At 55.6% G+C, this 16,251-nt stretch overlaps 1 protein-coding gene across 2 annotated transcripts in view; it reads right to left on the bottom strand.

Moving 5' to 3' along the window:
• RXRA (retinoid X receptor alpha) overlaps positions 1 to 16,251 on the bottom strand; it is a 112,465-nt gene that overhangs the window by 53,712 nt on the left and 42,502 nt on the right. Inside the window, exon 1 of one of the 2 annotated variants that reach the window (XM_074845928.1) lies at positions 12,605 to 12,665. The exons of the other annotated variant lie outside the window; for it this stretch is intronic. The gene's annotated coding sequence lies outside the window, so the exon portion shown is untranslated. Of the gene's footprint in view, positions 1 to 12,604; positions 12,666 to 16,251 lie in introns of those variants that run through there. 2 annotated transcript variants of the gene reach the window in all.

Below are 16,251 nucleotides of genomic sequence, written 5' to 3'. Positions count from 1 at the left end.
ACGGTGCTGAAAATCCCTGAGACATCCCAGGTAGGTTTATGGTTGTACAGAAACCGGGTGACATTGGGGCCAAGAAACAGCACTGCGATGTGGGGTCAATTTCTGAACACAGCCCAGGCTAGGGAGGGAACAAACTCATTCATCTCTAAACAATAAATAATAATAACAATGTCATTTTTGCAGTGCAGTTCTTTCAATATGGGCTGATTAATGTATTTGTAACGAGCGATGGTAAAGATTTTCAAGCCATCTAATTAGAAGGCCGTTTCCTTTCCAGACATGCCCAAGTCCCTTTGGAAAAGGAAACGTGGCCTCCAACGCTACCTCGGTGCTGTGGAAACGCTACCGTGTGTCCTGAAGATTAATCAGACACTTGACATCCCCAGGGCACCATTTGCAATCCCTGATCTCCCGTATCCCAGAGCTGCATCCTCGGCGCCTCACACTGAACAAGCATCCAGCGACAGCCGGCATCGTGCAAGCTCTGCTCCAAAAGGCACCGAAAATCCCAGGGAGGTGCTGGTTTGCGGAGCCATCCCGGCTTCCCGTGGCAGAGATGGTGCCAGGGGAGAGTCAAACACGATGGGCAGGTGAAAGGGACCCTGCCCCCTTGCACACAGCCGTGCAAGGGATGCGCATGTGGGGCAGCTCATCCTATACATCACCGCTCCCACCACCCGTGTTGATGTACTTTTCCGTTCGTGTCTGGCATTCCCAGAAAACACTAACTTCATTATTGATTTGTGCTCATTTGTCATTTTTATAACCTGGCCAGCACTTCTACTGAAGGCCGTGACTAATCCCACTTCCCCAGGCTGGAAGGGGCTAGAGCCTTTAACTCTTTCAGGACGGGCTCTGCCAACTGGCTCCCCGCTCGCAGGGCACCGACAATCCCTGGGTGTTCAGCGGTGGAGCAGGCAGGATGGCGCTGAGGAGCAGGCAGGATGGAGCTGAGGAGCAGGCAGGATGGAGCTGAGGAGCAGGCAGCAGCTCAGTGCAGGTCAATCAGGGCTGCGTGGAGTTTTGCAGTACCCTCCCATTCCTTTCTCAACCCAAAATGGCTGGAGCAGAAAGGCAGATGGTCTGGTAGCTGAGACGGGGCTCAGTGACGCTTGCTGCTGGCAGTAGAGAGCTCAGGGGAAAAATGGACTTTCCACCCATTACTCTTATGCCAAAACAAACCGTCTCCCGCCCTGTTTTGGAGGTGATCCACAGGGTTGGCAAACGAAGCCAGCCATGCACCCATCCACCACCCCGGGGGGTCACACAGACCCTCCCGGCCAGCACACTCTGCCCTTCCTCAGGGCCAGCAAAGCCCCAGAAAAACCAGTGCCAAGGAGAGGAAACACCCAACGGCTGCATCTCCAAGCAAGCCCCTGGGCCCTGACTCCACAGCAGGCAGCAAAGACCGCTCAAGCCATGCCTGCAATCGCTGCCTGTGCAGCCCCAGCCATGCTCCCAGAGAGGTTACCCTCAGCAGGGCAGGAGTAGCACCTCCTGCTCACATACCATGGGTTCCCCTCCAAGCTTTGAGCTGCTCATGCATCCTCAAGAGCCTTCTCATCAAAAGAAAAACCAGCAGCAGGACTTAGGCCTGGCCTTGGCAAACTCCGCTCCTTGGGGTCCAGCAAAGAGAGGGAGAAATAACTCCTAAGTGACCCTTACAAATATCTACATACAAACTAAACTTCAAATATTTCAGGCAGGTTGGAATAAAGCCTGTCCATAGTAATAGAGAGGATGTATCATGATGTGGGGGGGCACTTGCCCTCCCCAGCTGAGCAACCAGCAACCACCACGTACCAGGGGAAAACCCCCAACGTGCTGGGGAGGCTGATGGGACCAGGTCTCCTTCCCTCCTTCCAGGCACTTCCCAGAAAAGAGTCAGGATTGAACTCCCAGAGGAGAAGGTCCATTGAGTTAAATACAGCAGATGCTGCTTCCGAGGGGTGGGATACAGGGAGTACCAAACACGACATCTGCAATTATGGGAAGCCAGATAATGAAAATCAAATCTCATGCTTCAGGGCATGGGCTGATGAGTACAAGGGTCAGGAAGGAATTTCTCTCCCCTTACACAGCAGTGCACAATTGGGTCAGTGCATCACCGGATGGCACAAGTCCTTGATTGTTTTTCCCCTTCCTTTTTGAAGCCCTGCGATCTCGCCGTTGTCCGAAAAGCTGTATCTGAGGGAGTAATGGCTTAACCTGGTCTGGCAGAGCTGATGCTTCTCCTATCACCCACCTTGCTAAAGATCAGCATCCCTAGTCCCAGATGAAAGATCACATGAGGACCTCGCTCAAAGCCGGTCCTTTTGCCTTACTGCTCTGACACCGGTCTGCAGTGCTGCCCACCCGCCTCAGCCTTAATTACTTCTACTACAACCATCTAAATTATAATAAAAACTCCTCTGAGTAAGGACCTTTTCTTCCCCCGTGTTTGTAAAGTGCTGTGTACACCTCTGGCACCATTTAAATAATAAGCAGTAGTAATAAAACGTGCAGTGTTGGCTTAGAAAATAACTGCACTGGAAAAGGGGCCGAACGGAGAGAAGTGACCAAAGAGCATCGATGGTTTTGTTCACAGAGGTCGGGAAGTGTTTGTGGTAACAGCGGTTGCTCTCACTTTACACCGCGTCCAGCATCCTTTCTCTTCCTTAAGCAACTTCTCTCTGCTAAAACTTGCTTAGCTGGGAGGATCTAACCACAGGGAAGAGGCTTGAGTTTCAACTTAAAACAAAGCGAGCAAACAAATGCGAAGACGGTCCGTAACATGTGTCTATCTGCATTCGACCCTTGCTAAACCGGGCTTTGCCAAACCGCACGCTTCATAATCCAGACAAACAGTTATGGGCCTTTTCCTGCTGCCAAGCAGCTATTTAGCAGTGATTCTATGTCACCAAGGGTGGCATTTTTAAATGTGCTCTGTATCACTCTTGTCCTACACCCGCCACAGCCAGGAGCTTTCCATCAAACCCACGAGACCACACTTTGCAAATCCTATCAAATAGGGTTGATTGGGTTTTTTATCAAACAAGACCTACGATTAGTGCAATCTGAAGTATTAGATTAATTAACGCTGACCACTGTCTGATGACATGAACGCACCCAACTCTATTCACTGTGGCCGTCCACCCAGCACTGAATTTGGGGGGGCCTATAGCTCCATAGTCAGCCAGGCAGGCTGGGGCACGGCGTCCCTGCCCCCCCTGCACCCAGGAACCCACGGGTGAGCCCAGCACCCGCATCAGGAGCCTGAGCACCCCGGCCAGCATCCCCCGCCTGACCCTGCCACCTCGCCATCGAGCTACTTTTGGAGTTTAGCGCAAGACGAGTTGTCCCAGAAAGGTGTAAATCAGCTGGAGGCAGCCAGCGGGTGGGTATCGAGCTCCGAAACTCACCGCTATCCGGCAAAACTCGCAGCCGTGCACCGCGCCGGCACATCCACGGGGCAGTGAGTCACGTCCGCACGGCCTCTGGGATCCAACCCCGGGTTGTCAGGGAAAAGGTGGAATCAGAGGTTTAAAAAACGTATTGAATGGGAATTGGCATGCCCAGACTTGGTCCCGACAATCCAGAAGCTGAGCCAAGAAAAGAAAGCAGGCGCAGAAGGTTGGGATGGGGCAACGGGAGTTTCAGCATTGCAAACACGTTGCAGACAAGTGGGAGAATAATCTTCAGGGGAATGTTTAAAGGAGCCTGTGGTGGCTTGCTTGGGAAAAGAAAAAAAAAAAAAAGCAACAGAAACAAAAGAAAGAAAAAAAGAAGGAAAAAGCAGTTCTGGAAGCGGCTGGGTGCTGCGGGCAGGCACTGCGAGGGCTGCGTGTGGCTGCATCTCCCGGCAGCACGAAGAGGGCGTCCTCCCCGCGGTGCGCTGGCGGGGCTGGACGCGGTGGCCAAGACTTGGAACACAAAACCAAAGGAAGGGGTGGCCGAGGCCAGGAGCCGAGCAGCGGCCGTCGGGCGTGAGGAAGCGCATGCCCCTGGGGATCGGCGCAGAAGGACAGCACGGGGCCGTGGAGGGTCCTGCCAGGGGGCTGGCGGGCAGCGAGGGGGAGAGGAGGGGGCTGCGCTGGGGCATCTGGGCTGCACTTTGAGCTGGCTCCTGTCCTTAGCATCATTTTGTGCCCTCAGGTCCAGTAGTTCAGTTGTCGGCGTGCCTCAGTTTCCCCTGGAGGTGATGGAGAGGTGAAGCATCGCCTTCCCGCGTCCACCTCCCCGTCTCTTGACTCAGCAAAGCTATGGGCATGCCTGAACCCACCGAAACCAAAGCCTCACTGAGATGCCCTCCAGCAAACACCCCTCTTGCACCACGGATGCCACCACATCCCAGAGCTCGTGCAAGAGCAGAGAGGAGGAAACAGCCCCTTCCCCTCCGGCCCCATCCAGGACAGTCCCAGGCTGGTGGAGCAGCTCGGAACAACATCAACCGTGCTGGGAACAAAGCAGCGGTTGTATCATGGTCACTGGGAGAGCTGGGAGGGGAGTTTCTTTTTTAAGTAGAAAGGCTTGGGGGGGTTGTTTTTTTCTTTTTTTTCTTTTTGTGGGTTTGCTTTTTCCCTTGTTAACCAAAAATGTCAACGAAGCCAAGACTGTTCCCAGAAAAAGGACTTAAACAGATGAATTAATGTCATGTTTGGGGGGAAACAACAATGGAAATTCTCAAAAGATCCCATGTTGACAGTTTTTTTTTAAAAAAACAAATTTTGTATTGAAATAAATTCTTGTTTCTGCTCCTTTGCAGTGACATGAAACTCTCTGCAAAGCCTGAAATCAAACCAAACTGTTCCAAGTGGTCCTTTCTGGGTCTCTGGTCTGTGTGGGAGCACGACGCTCCTGACTCACAGACGTTTTCAAAGCCCCAGGGTCTCCCAGGAGAAAGCCATTCCCCCACCCTGCCTTGGTCCTCTTTATCCTCTGCTTTCCTCTTTCTGCACTGAGAAAAAGCCAGGTTAAGAGCAAGGATGGTGGCTGAGCGCCCGGCCTCTCCAGAGGCACTGCTCTGCTCCCCTCCACCGACCCGAGCAGCCGGTGGTTCACACGCAGCGCTCGCTCACACGCAGGCAGGGCACAGGCAAGGACTGTGATTCCCATTATCAAACCTCTGCCCAACCTTACCGTGTCAAAGAAGAGCTTGAGAGAACTTAATTCAACCCATCGAATACCCTCCCCACACACCCTCGGGCCTGGGTTCCCCAGGGCTGTGGATTGGCCCTTGTAAGGAGGGGTTGGTTCACCATCCAAACCCTGCGGGTAGGGAAGAGGTGACACATCCCCATGTCCCAGAAGGCCACCTCAGGGCAGGACCTGGCTCTAGGGCCCCGAGTCCAAGTGAGCAGCTTCACCCAAAACATACTCTGACACAGCACAGTCTTGGGGACACCAGAAGGTGACACTGGATTACTGAGCTCCAGGAGATTAAGAGAATTCCCCCAAAGAGAAGGAAGAACCCCAGGCTAAGTGGTGAGTCAGGGCTGCACCACTGCAAAGAGGTGTCTGGGGTCAGCCTGGGAGGATTTGGCTCTGCAGCTCCAACTGACAAGGCAGAAATGGTGTTTTCCTTCACTCCCCACCACCTCTCCTCCTCCATCCCCCTGTTCCTGCTAGAGCCCTTAGATCTGCCATTTGCCACAAGCCTTGACTCAATCTGCTTCAAATTACCATAACAATGCTGGGCCCCAAGTGGACATGTAAAGTGTCTCAAATTTATTGTAATTTTAAGCCATCCCTAAAACTGCACAGACATTGCTGGAATATTTCCACCTCCTTTAAGACCCTCAGACGACTCTGCAAGCCAGCGAGAGGGACGCGAGGACAGGCGGGGAGAAGGAGATGACTGGAGCCAGCTGCCTTTTGCACAGGGCTTTGCTCGCCCTCCTGGCCAGGCTGGGGCATGGGAAGGGAGCAGCGGGGCTCCCAGAGGTGATGCTGAGATGGGGTAATGTCCCCTGGGACGCGCAGCGAGGGACGGGGCCGAGCGGCTGCCGAACCCGCGCTCCGTCTCCTGCTTCGGGGAGGGAATCAGCACAGGCAGAAGCGCTTTTGCTGGCGGCAGGACCACTGTGCACGGCTGAAAGCCTGCGAACACCAGCTCCTTGCTGCCCGGCAGCTCCTTGTAAGGAGGCTGCCAGCACCCGCTGCCCCCCACATCCCTGCCCGCATCCGTGCCGCCGGCAGCCGCGTCGCCTGGCAGGCGCTGAGCCTCTGCCTGGAGTCAGCGTAATGTTGTCACACAAATTGCACCTGTGAAACTGTTACAAGAATTAATTGATCATATAAGTACAGTAATTGGAACTTGCAAAGCATAGATAATTACCTTTTATTAGTTCCTGTAGATAATCCATTATGCACTGATTAGGCCTAAGTAAGGATCTTATAGTCCTAGTTTGATTAATGGCAGATTATGGATATTAAACTCAAACAGGAATAGATAACTTACTATTTTCTTTCTTGCCTTAGGAGTACGTCACCCTGTGAGTTATGGTCAGAAGTTTTTGAGGTGCCTGATTTGTCCCGGGGGAAAGTCACGCATGTCTGAAATTCCCACCTGACCTGACCGTGGCCCCTCTCCCATGGCAGGTACCCAACTCTTCCCGGCAGCTCAAGAGCCCCCAGCTCAAGTCTCAGCAACGTGCTTGCCAGCTAACAACCGGGTGTCACACAAGGCCTGACCAGCTCCCAAACCTGTTTTTAGCTCGGAACAACCTGTCATCGTCCCTTTCAACCCCAAGCAGCAAAACCTCTCCCAAGCATCTCGCCCCCCACCTCAGATGTTCTCATTTCCACGGACGCTCAGACCGTATATTTATTTTCTACAATTCTCTACCCGAGATCGAATATTGATAGGTATTTTGCACCTGCAATCGCTCGACTGCCAGATGCCATCTGTGGGGCAGGGGATGCCAGTCCTGCCCACCCCGGTCCCCGCGTGAGAGCCACCGTGTCCCCTACGAGGGGGATCTGCAGGGGGACCTGCCCGAAGCACCGGGGTTCTGCTCCGATTACCATCGCTCTCACGCCCCGTTTGCAGAGCAAGGAGCAGGATGGGGGCAACTGGACAAAATCTGCCTGCAGGCTACAGGAGGCTTTATTTAAGAGGAATAAATAAAAAATAAGGCTGTGATTATCTCAGGCGCCTCTCCAGCTGCCACCCAGAGACAGAATGGGGCAGGGGGTGTATTTTTTTCAAGTGAATAAACAAAACCGAGCGGATGTGACATGCCGAGGCACAGGGATGGATTCTTCCTTTCTTCCTGGCCAGATAACCCCGTTATCGGCACTGCGGAGGGGATTACGAAGGAGAGGAAAACAGCAACTATGGGCAAGGGGGGGAAAAATACCCAGCGGAGAAGCCGGCCAGAGGGAGTGCAGGAGCGAGGCGGCCACGTTCAGCGCCAGCCTATTCATCCCGCACGCTCCTGACTGCCAGGGCTGGGGATGAATGAGATTTACTGCCCATTAAAATAAAGCCCTTTCTGTAGTTTATAAACAATGTTGCCGCTCGGTGGGAGGTTGGACATTTTAGTTCATTAAGCAGCAAATAATCTCTGTCACTTTTTATTTTTAAGTTTATTTACATGTAGGGTTTTTTTCTTTTTGCCCCTTCCTCCTCCTCCTCCTGCTGCCCCCACAGCTGCAGGCAGCCAGCTCGTGAGCTGCAGCACCGGCCGCTGCTGAGAAATGCTGCTCTGGACCCTGAGCTCGCTCCTTCTGTGGCCGTTAGCCAAGCTAACTAAAATAACCCTGTTTATCTATCAAAAATGGTCCTTATAATAAAAAGAAATTTATATGTGCCTAAAACCCAGGCGTGGGGGTATCGGAGCAGCATTGCTGGGGCACAGAGGGAGGCTCAGCAGCCGTCCTGGGAACTGAGGGCAGAATTGAGCCCTGGGGGAAAGCCAGAGACATCAGCAGTGACCGTGGGTTTCCCAGTGTGGCCTGGGACATCACCGGGACAGGGACAGAGCTGCCAGCAGCATCAGAGATGCCAGTGCCGGGCAGCTCAGAGCATGGCATGCGGAGATGCCCGGTGGGAATGCAAACCAGACCACTTGCTGAGGCTCCTGCTTTAGAGAAGAAGACCTTTCCCTTGGCATTACGATAATACCCTGCATGTCTGCCTAGAAATGCCACCCCTGCCTGGGAGCCTTTGCTTGTTGTGCAGGGAGACGCAGGGCAGCACCTTCTCACAGGGGCGGAGGTGGCACGCCAGGAATTTCAGGAGGGTGCAGGGGGTGACACAGCTCCAGCAAAACCCTCATGGCACCTCCAGCTGCGTGTGGCTGCGAGCGCTGGCCCCTTCCCAGCAGCTGGCGGAGGCAGCAGGAGATGCTGCCGGCCAGCACTCCCCAGCCCCTGGCTCTGCACCAACACGGTGCCAGCAAACTCCTCCGGCAGCAGAGGGAAACCTGCGCGTCAGGCAGGATGCTGACGCCAACTGTTCTTTGAGGCTACGGATGCTCGAGCCCTCTCTACCCTAAAAACACCCCAGCACAGGGACAGCAGCGCGGTACAGCCGGGAGCCTCGGCGGAGGGGCCGTGGTCCCCTCTCCACCTCCAGCACCACCCGAGGCTGGGAGGCAACAAGGAGCGTTGACACCCGATTTAGTCTCCAGCAGCCTGTAAAGATGCTGTGATGGGCTTTTGCAAGAGGATGTGAACTCCCTTCTCAGCTGAACTGTAGCCTGGGTCATGGATGCTCTCCTGCACCCTGTTTCCACGGCAGTGCTAAGTGGCTCCCGCATTCCTCCCCGCTTCCCCCGGCACCACCACGCTCGGCTAAACCCCACCGTGACTCAGCCCCGGCACCGCTGCGGTTCCCGGGGGGCAGCAGAAATCCCTCCTCGTGTTATCTAGATCCTAAAGCACTTGAGCAGACGGCGAATGTGCAAGCCATTATATCATTCACTCGCTATCAAAAGCTCACACAGTGGCACTTAATTACAGCCCCGGAAGCGCAGGCTTCCTTAATAAATCAAAGAAATAAAGTCAGGGATGATGCACTGAACAGAGGGGGTGGGGTGGGGGGAATAAAGAGCTTACAGTTTCCCACTGTGTGTCCCCTTTAGATAACAGATGCTCTCTTCTTAACCTCTCACTTCATCAGATCAGCTCCAGCTGTGTTTGGATCAAGTGCACAGCCTGGCCCGCGTCCAGCCTGCCTCTTCCCCACTCCGGTGCCAGCTCCATCCCTCCGCCTTGAGGGCTGGCTGTGCCGGGGTGGCAGCGAGGAGGGGAACCCCTGCCAAGCCAGGCCTGTTTCCTTAAGCCCAATTTACTCTATTCCTGCTTCCTGCCATCCAAACTCCTTCATAAGAGCATCCCTGGGACTCTCAGAGGGCTGGACGCCGGTCCCATCAGCACCCTGAGCCTGTCCCTGGCCGGGCTCCTGGGAAGGGCACGAGGATCCTGGGAGCGGGACGTGTCGCAGGAGCGATGCAGGGCTGATGTTTTCCCCTCACAACGCCCGCCAGCAGCCCACGCCGGCGTACCAGCCAGGAGATGACACTGTTAGCAAACAGCTCCCAGAGGCCGCGCTGATAGCTCCGCGTCATCTCAGCCATAAATCACAGGAGAAGCCCCCCGGGACGCCCTCCGCTCCCTGTCTCGGCGCGCACCACCCACCTCCCTGTTTATTCCTAAGTGTCACCTCCTCCCTCCCGCTGGCACGCAGCCCGCCGCGGGAGTGCGGTGATGAATGGGGCTGCAACAGCATTAAAAGGAGATCCCTCACGGCAGACCCCTGCCAGAAGCGGGGCAGGAGCAGCCCCCCTCACCCAGAGCCGCTGCACCCGCATTCACCTCCCCGGGCTCCGGCACAGACCCCCCCAGGAAGGCAAGCAGAGCCAGAGGGCTGGCAGAGCCCAGGGCCTCTTACCCGCCTGCAAACGTGCCTCACAGCCCAAGGTCCTTAGCAGAGATAAAGCCTTTGAGAAATCCCACCGCTCCTAATCCCCCAATAGCACAAAAATAATGAAGCATTATCTCATCAGGCCTTAACCCAGTAATTACCCAGGGGATGGCTTAATGAGCAAGGGACACCCACCTGCCAAATACAGCCTAAGCCTGTCTCCTGTCCAGTTACACAACGCAAGGTTGGGCATGCTGGTGTGTGCATCCTCCAGCCCTCTTGGACAAATCCAGGCAGGGGAAGGGGAGCAGGAGCAGCTCCGTCACCAAACCAGGGGGTCTGAGTGAGCCCAGATGCCCATCAGACCCAGCTGCTTCCCTGGAGCAGGGCCCATCTCTGCCCCAAATGTCCTCCTGGACCCAGCAAGCCCTGCCACCAGGAAAAGCTATCTGCCCCCAAACTCCCCAAAACAGCCCCAAAATCTCAGCCAGCACAGCGGCTCGGCGGAGGGAAGCGCCTGTCAGCAGGCTCTCCAGACCGCCCTCCCCTCGCCAGCTCCGCTGATGCCGTGCCACCTCCTCCCTGCACCCCACATCCTTCCTGCCAGCCCTCTCTGGGCACACCCTGACACTCCAGCCCTGGTGCCTGGACGGCTGGGAGGGGAGACGGCGGCGGGAAAGGCTCAAAGATGGGTTTAAACCCCATCCTGGCAGCCCTGCAGGTGCCAGGGGATGTTTGTAGCCCATCCTGCAAGACAGACGTCTTCTCACCACAACGGCCCAAATCACGAGCGGCTTCAGCAAATCTTAAGCCAGGGCTCCGAATCGGACCACGTGCCCTGCTCGGTTAACGGAGCTGGAGCGTGAAAAGTGAGCTGGTCGGAGGAGAGCACTTGGGTTACAGCTCGGAGCAGCCACCGCAGGGACAGAGAGGGCTCTAACAGCTCCTGGCTGCTCCCTGGGCAGCGATATCTCCAGATCTTTTACAAATAAATATCATTGCTCATTATCTCAGCATTAAAGTTACATGCTGGGCGAGATGGGTACTGAGCTTTCTCTCGCTAATCTAAAACGGATGCCAGCGTTTCTATTATTAATCTCGAAGGTTGTGGGCTCCCTTCCCCTCCGTCGCTGCCAGCTTTGCCATTGCCACCCCGGTCCCCACGGGAGGAGAGGGGACAGCGGGGCAGCACGACAGCCCCTCTGTGCTTGCTCACACGTGGCCCGGAGGCTTCAGCCCCCGGCTGAGCTATGCTGCTCCTGGGTGGGTAAAACCTCCTCCGACGCCTGGGCCAGGCGTTTCCTGAGGTTTGATTTCACTGAACCCATTTCCACGTGCAGCCACAGCAAAGGTGAGCAAGCGGTGGTGGGACAGACGTGGTTCCTCCCTCCACGGCAACGTGGGGCATGAGAATCCATAGAGCCAGGAACAGCCAGGAGGGCTCACGCTCAAATAGACCAGTGCCTAAGCGAGGGCTACCAGCCCCAGGGAAGGTCTCACAGTGGGAAAATCATCTCACAGCACCAAGACATGATGGAGAGCCAAGCCACAGACCTCCCCGGGACACAGAGAGGGTTAAGGACGGCCAGGCAAGATTCCCTGGAAACAGCTCCTGTTCCCAGCACGGCCCTGCCTTCCTCCTCCTCTGCTAAAAGCCTCCCCACACAAGCAAAACCAAGACCAAAAACTGTTGGTGCTTGTGTCCACCCCAAGCTAGCGCTGCTCAGGAGCAGCATGCCAGCCCCAGGATCCTGATGAGCCGTGCAGACTGGCTGCTGGAAGGATCCAAGTGGGTTTGATTCCCACACCCTGCCGGATCCCGGGTTCCTGCTCCAGCACAGTGTGGTGCTGAGCCGGTGCAGGATGTGTCCCGGCAGAGCCACGCGCTGCCCTGCTGCCCACACACATCAGCATCTCCAGCAGCCGCTTCCTCCGAAGCCAGAAGATACTGAGTCACCAGCACAGAGCTGCCCGGCTCGTCCTCTCACTCTGCAGCTGGAGGTACCACGGGCACGTTTGCAACACAGGGCCCAGCAACATCATCATCATCAGCTTCAGGACAGGGACAGATGACAGGGCCCCCACTACCGCCAAGGATAAAGGCAGCGTTTCCCACAGCCCAGCAGCCATCCACACTGTGCCTCGTCTCCAGTGGGCTCTAACCACAGCCATGGGCACCGTGGTTAGGTGTCAGTTGCTAAGGGGAAGGAGAGCGGTGGAGGAGCTGAGCACTGGGGCTGAACCAGGGCGAGCCGAGCCCAGCATGGAGCTGGGAGGGTTTAGCAGACCCCCAGGAGGTCGGCTCATCCGCACTGCCGACAGCACACAGCAGCCCCACTGCCCAGACAAACCCCGTTGGATGTCGATCTTGTTATAGAGAAAGTCCCAAAAAGTCCCCAAAGTCCCAGTACAGAAAGTTTCCCCTCCCCAGATCACACACAGAGGGACCAGGGGAGAAACTGAAGCAGCTTTTCCCGTTTTCCCAGGAGGAACGGGCCAGCTTCCTGGGGGTGAATGGGGTTAGTGCCTGGGGCATCTGCCCTGTCCCCCACAAAATCATCCACTAGAGCCCCGAGAGACGGTGAGGTGACAGTACCCATCACTCTCCCATCCCAGGCTGGCTGCCCTCCCCTCCCCTTGCTTCTCCTTTTTAAGACAACAATTAAACTTCAGCCTTTTTATCATCCATACCAGACCCCAACCACGGGGTTGCTGCATCCTCCCCTGCTCCCATCCCCTCCCATCGCATCTTACCCGTGAGAGGGGGGTGACCCCAGCCCCCCGTCGAATTACCACAGTCCCTGCAGGATGAGGGTGCTTCATGCCGGGCACTCGCTCGGCAAGGGGGGACGTTTGCTTGCGTCCCCTGACGTCAGCCAGCCCGCGTCGGGAAACGACTGCAGATTTCAACATCCTTCGGCTCATCAGCTGCTCGTTTCAACATCCCCATGGTAAACCCTCAAAAAAGCACACCCTGTCACTCCCTCGCAATCTTTCTTCTGCTAACTCGGCTCTATCCAGAAGAGTATTTGTCACCTCCAAATAAATATTTATTAACCAAATTGCAGGTGTCTGGGGCTTCCCACCTCCTCTGCTTTCATCTGCACTGACACCAGAGTTCTGCTGCGTGCCCCGACGTCAGCTGGTAACAGCTCCAGGAACGCTCCTGCCGCCTCCTTTGAGCCTGGCGTTCAAATAACTTCTCAAATCTTCCCACTAACCTCAGTGGGAACAGCCTGGTTAAGAGACAGCTCAGAGCAAGCGGGCACAGAGAGCAAAGGATGAAAAAGTGGTGGTGGGAGGGAGCCTTCCTCGGGCTTTTTCTGTCTGTAAAGGGAAATGCAAAGTCCAAAGCCAAGGGCCTGTCCCAAAGGACAGACCCTCCTCAGCCCAGCTACCTCAGGTGTGGCGTAAAGACTTTCTGGGCAACATCTGCCAAATCCAGAGATTCTTGGTGTCCTCTGCATCCTCTGGGCAAAGCTCCTTGGAGGGAAAGACCACCAGCACTGGAGCATCTTCCTCCAGCTCACGGGCTGAAAGAAATGTCTACAACCCACCCACACACTGGACTTGTTAGTTTTGGAAATGCAAGCCCAGGTCCCAGACTCCAGAGCTGCTCAGGAGACGAGGGGACACCCAAGGGACACAGCCCCTCGTGGGTCCCATCTCTAAGAGAAGCTCATCCAGGAGACCCACGGCAGGGCAGACCAGTGCTACGCTCGTGCACCTTGGGGAGGAAGACATGGAGGAAGATGGGGCAGCAGGAGGCATGAGGGGAGGTGCAGCCAACACCCTCCTAAACCCCCCAGGACCTGCAAGAGCACCTGTGGTTTAAATATGGGGGTGAGCTCTGCGCCTCGACACAGCCCCAGATTTGCCAGAATGGGGAAAGCCAGAAATAGCTGCAAATGGCACTGGTTCCCCCAGCAGTGACCGGCAAGAGGCCAGCCTGCAGCCCTGGCGAGGGGGGATCCGATGGCCTCGTCCCACACTGCCACAGGAGAGAAGAGCCTCGCCGGAGCGGACGCACAGGTTGGCACAGCTGGCTGGTATTTTCTGCCGACGAGCCTGGGCCAGCAGCGGCCAGGGTGGTGCAAAGCCAGCCAAGGCATGTGCAGGCTCTGCGCGATGGGAAAGGAGCCCGGAGTGGGGCCGCAGGGTGATGCTGGTGCTGAGACCACGAAAGAGCTGCATGGAAAGGAGCTGCACCACTGCAAGGAGCCACCGTGGCTCTTTGCTCCCTGGAGCATCACAGTCACCCAACACCAAAGCAAGAAAAAAATTAAGCTGCAGAGAACCAAAGGGAGAGAGGTGAGGGAGGGTGGGGTACACGCTGCAGATGGCTCCAGCCCAAGGAAAATGCCCTGGAATTCATATAAAAGCTGCAGGATTTAAATATCAACTCACTTTATGGGGCAAGGGATGTGCTGGGAGCCTGTCCCTCTCCCCTGGTTCTCCCTTTCACCAGGCTGGGGTCAGGCTGCAAAGGGAGCCAGAGACACACCAACAGGTTCCAAAAACCTGAGGATTCCCCCAGATGGATTCTATCTCACCAGAACAGGAGGAGAAAAGTCAGTATTAGGGCATTTGATTTTCATCGGGTCTCCAGACAGAGCCCAAGGTCCCTGGTTAAACCTATGGGGCTGTATTTGCCCATTAACTTGCCAAGTAGGTACCAGGACCCTTGCTCAGCAGGAGGGCTGAGACTCCAGGGTCCCTTTGCTGCTTCTGACCCAGGTTTCTTGCCCAATTTCGTGGGGGCCGTGCAACCCTCATTGCTGGGAGCGCAGAGCCAGCCAGCCCCGTGGCTGTGTGGGCAGGCAGCAGCTCCATCCCCTCTGCAGGGAGGACGGGGGAAGGGGCCGTGTGCCTGTCGAGCAACGTGCCGCCCGATCCTGCAAGCCAACAAGAGTAAGAGCCACCTGCCGTGACAGTTCATCCCGGAGTAATGGTGGGATAGATTTTAAAAATACTCTTGAAAAGAGAGTTTCCTCATCCTGCCTGCTCCGTGGTGGTACGGGACTAAGTGATGGGTGCACCAGCCACCCTCCCCATCCCATCTCACCCTCCCTGGCAACATAGAAATGGGGGAAAAAAGAGGGAAAAAGAGAAGAGAGTCCAAAACAGACTAGCTGCAGCGCAGGGAGGTTTGACTGCAGGAACAGAAACCTTCCCAACCCGCATCCCTGGGCATCCCTGAGCCCCAGCAAAGGACAACGGGAGCCACAAGAAAAGGGAAAGCCAGAACCCACGATCTAGTGCTTCACTGCAACTGGGGAGATGCTCACGCCAAGGCCAGTGTGCAGACAGGACATGGGAGTCCCTGTCCCCTCCAGGGACAGCCCAAGGCCACCTCATGTCCCTGCAGGCTTTAGGCACCTCGAATGCCCTTGGGGACACCACCGGGCTCCTCTCCAGCTCAGCCTCCCGCCCAGGGTGACAATAAATCCGAGACTGGGAAACATTCAGACGCTGCCGCAGACACGGGGAGCATTTTCACAGCCTGGCCTCTCCCCCTCCATCCCCTGTCACCACTGTCACCGCGTCCCCTTCCTCCCTCCCACCCCCTTTCGAATTAGCAGCCATCAACCTCCTCCCCCTGCGGAGCTGACATTAATCTGGCGATGTTTGTTTAACAACAGCTCCCATTGATCTGTAGCCTGATCCCCCAAGTCAATACAGGCTTTCACCAGGGTCTGGAGCGCAGGATCCAGCTCCAGAGTGGCCCGTCAAGCTAAAACGGCTGCGCGGGCTGATAGGATCAGATGCTGTCAGTGCTGCTCTGGGACCCATTAGCTTTAATTAGCTGATGATGCTGTAGAGGCCACATAAAACAATGAAGGGGATTGATCCCTCGTGTAACACTATTGACAGTGGAGCTGCATCTGGGATCAGTTTGGTGCCGGATGCATCTGTAGGGTCTATAAAACCAAGGCCTGTTTTCTTTTTCTTTTCTTTTTTTTTTTCTTTTGCTTTAATTTTAAAATCCCATAATGGCAGGCCTGCCAGTTTAAAAACAAGAGCAAAAAAAGAGAAAAACGCCAAAAGTCAACTGCAGGGAGCCCCCTCTGGTTCCCACTGATGATAAGTTAGGGCACATTTAACCACTTTCACCTGTTAAAGACCCTCGTGTGTATTGCACGAGCCGATCGTTAAGGCATGAAAGCCTGCTTCCAGGTCACTGTCATTACCCCCGTTTTAAAAACAGGACACCAGCTTTCTGCACGTCCTTTGCTCTAAAGGGCACATCAGTCCCTGAAGCACCTGCTTTGCGCAAAGCTCCTTCCCTCGGCGCAGCGTCACCCTGCAGCGAGGGACCAGGGTGCCACAAGGAACACGCTGCACTGAGGAGGGAACCCAAAAATACCAGGATGCCGCAGGGAGCTCTTTCATTTTCATCT

The sequence above is a fragment of the Strix aluco genome, chromosome 20, assembly GCF_031877795.1.
Source record: "Strix aluco isolate bStrAlu1 chromosome 20, bStrAlu1.hap1, whole genome shotgun sequence".
In the NCBI taxonomy this organism is placed as follows: Eukaryota; Metazoa; Chordata; class Aves; order Strigiformes; family Strigidae; genus Strix; species Strix aluco.
This window is presented reverse-complemented; position numbering and strand designations above follow the sequence as displayed.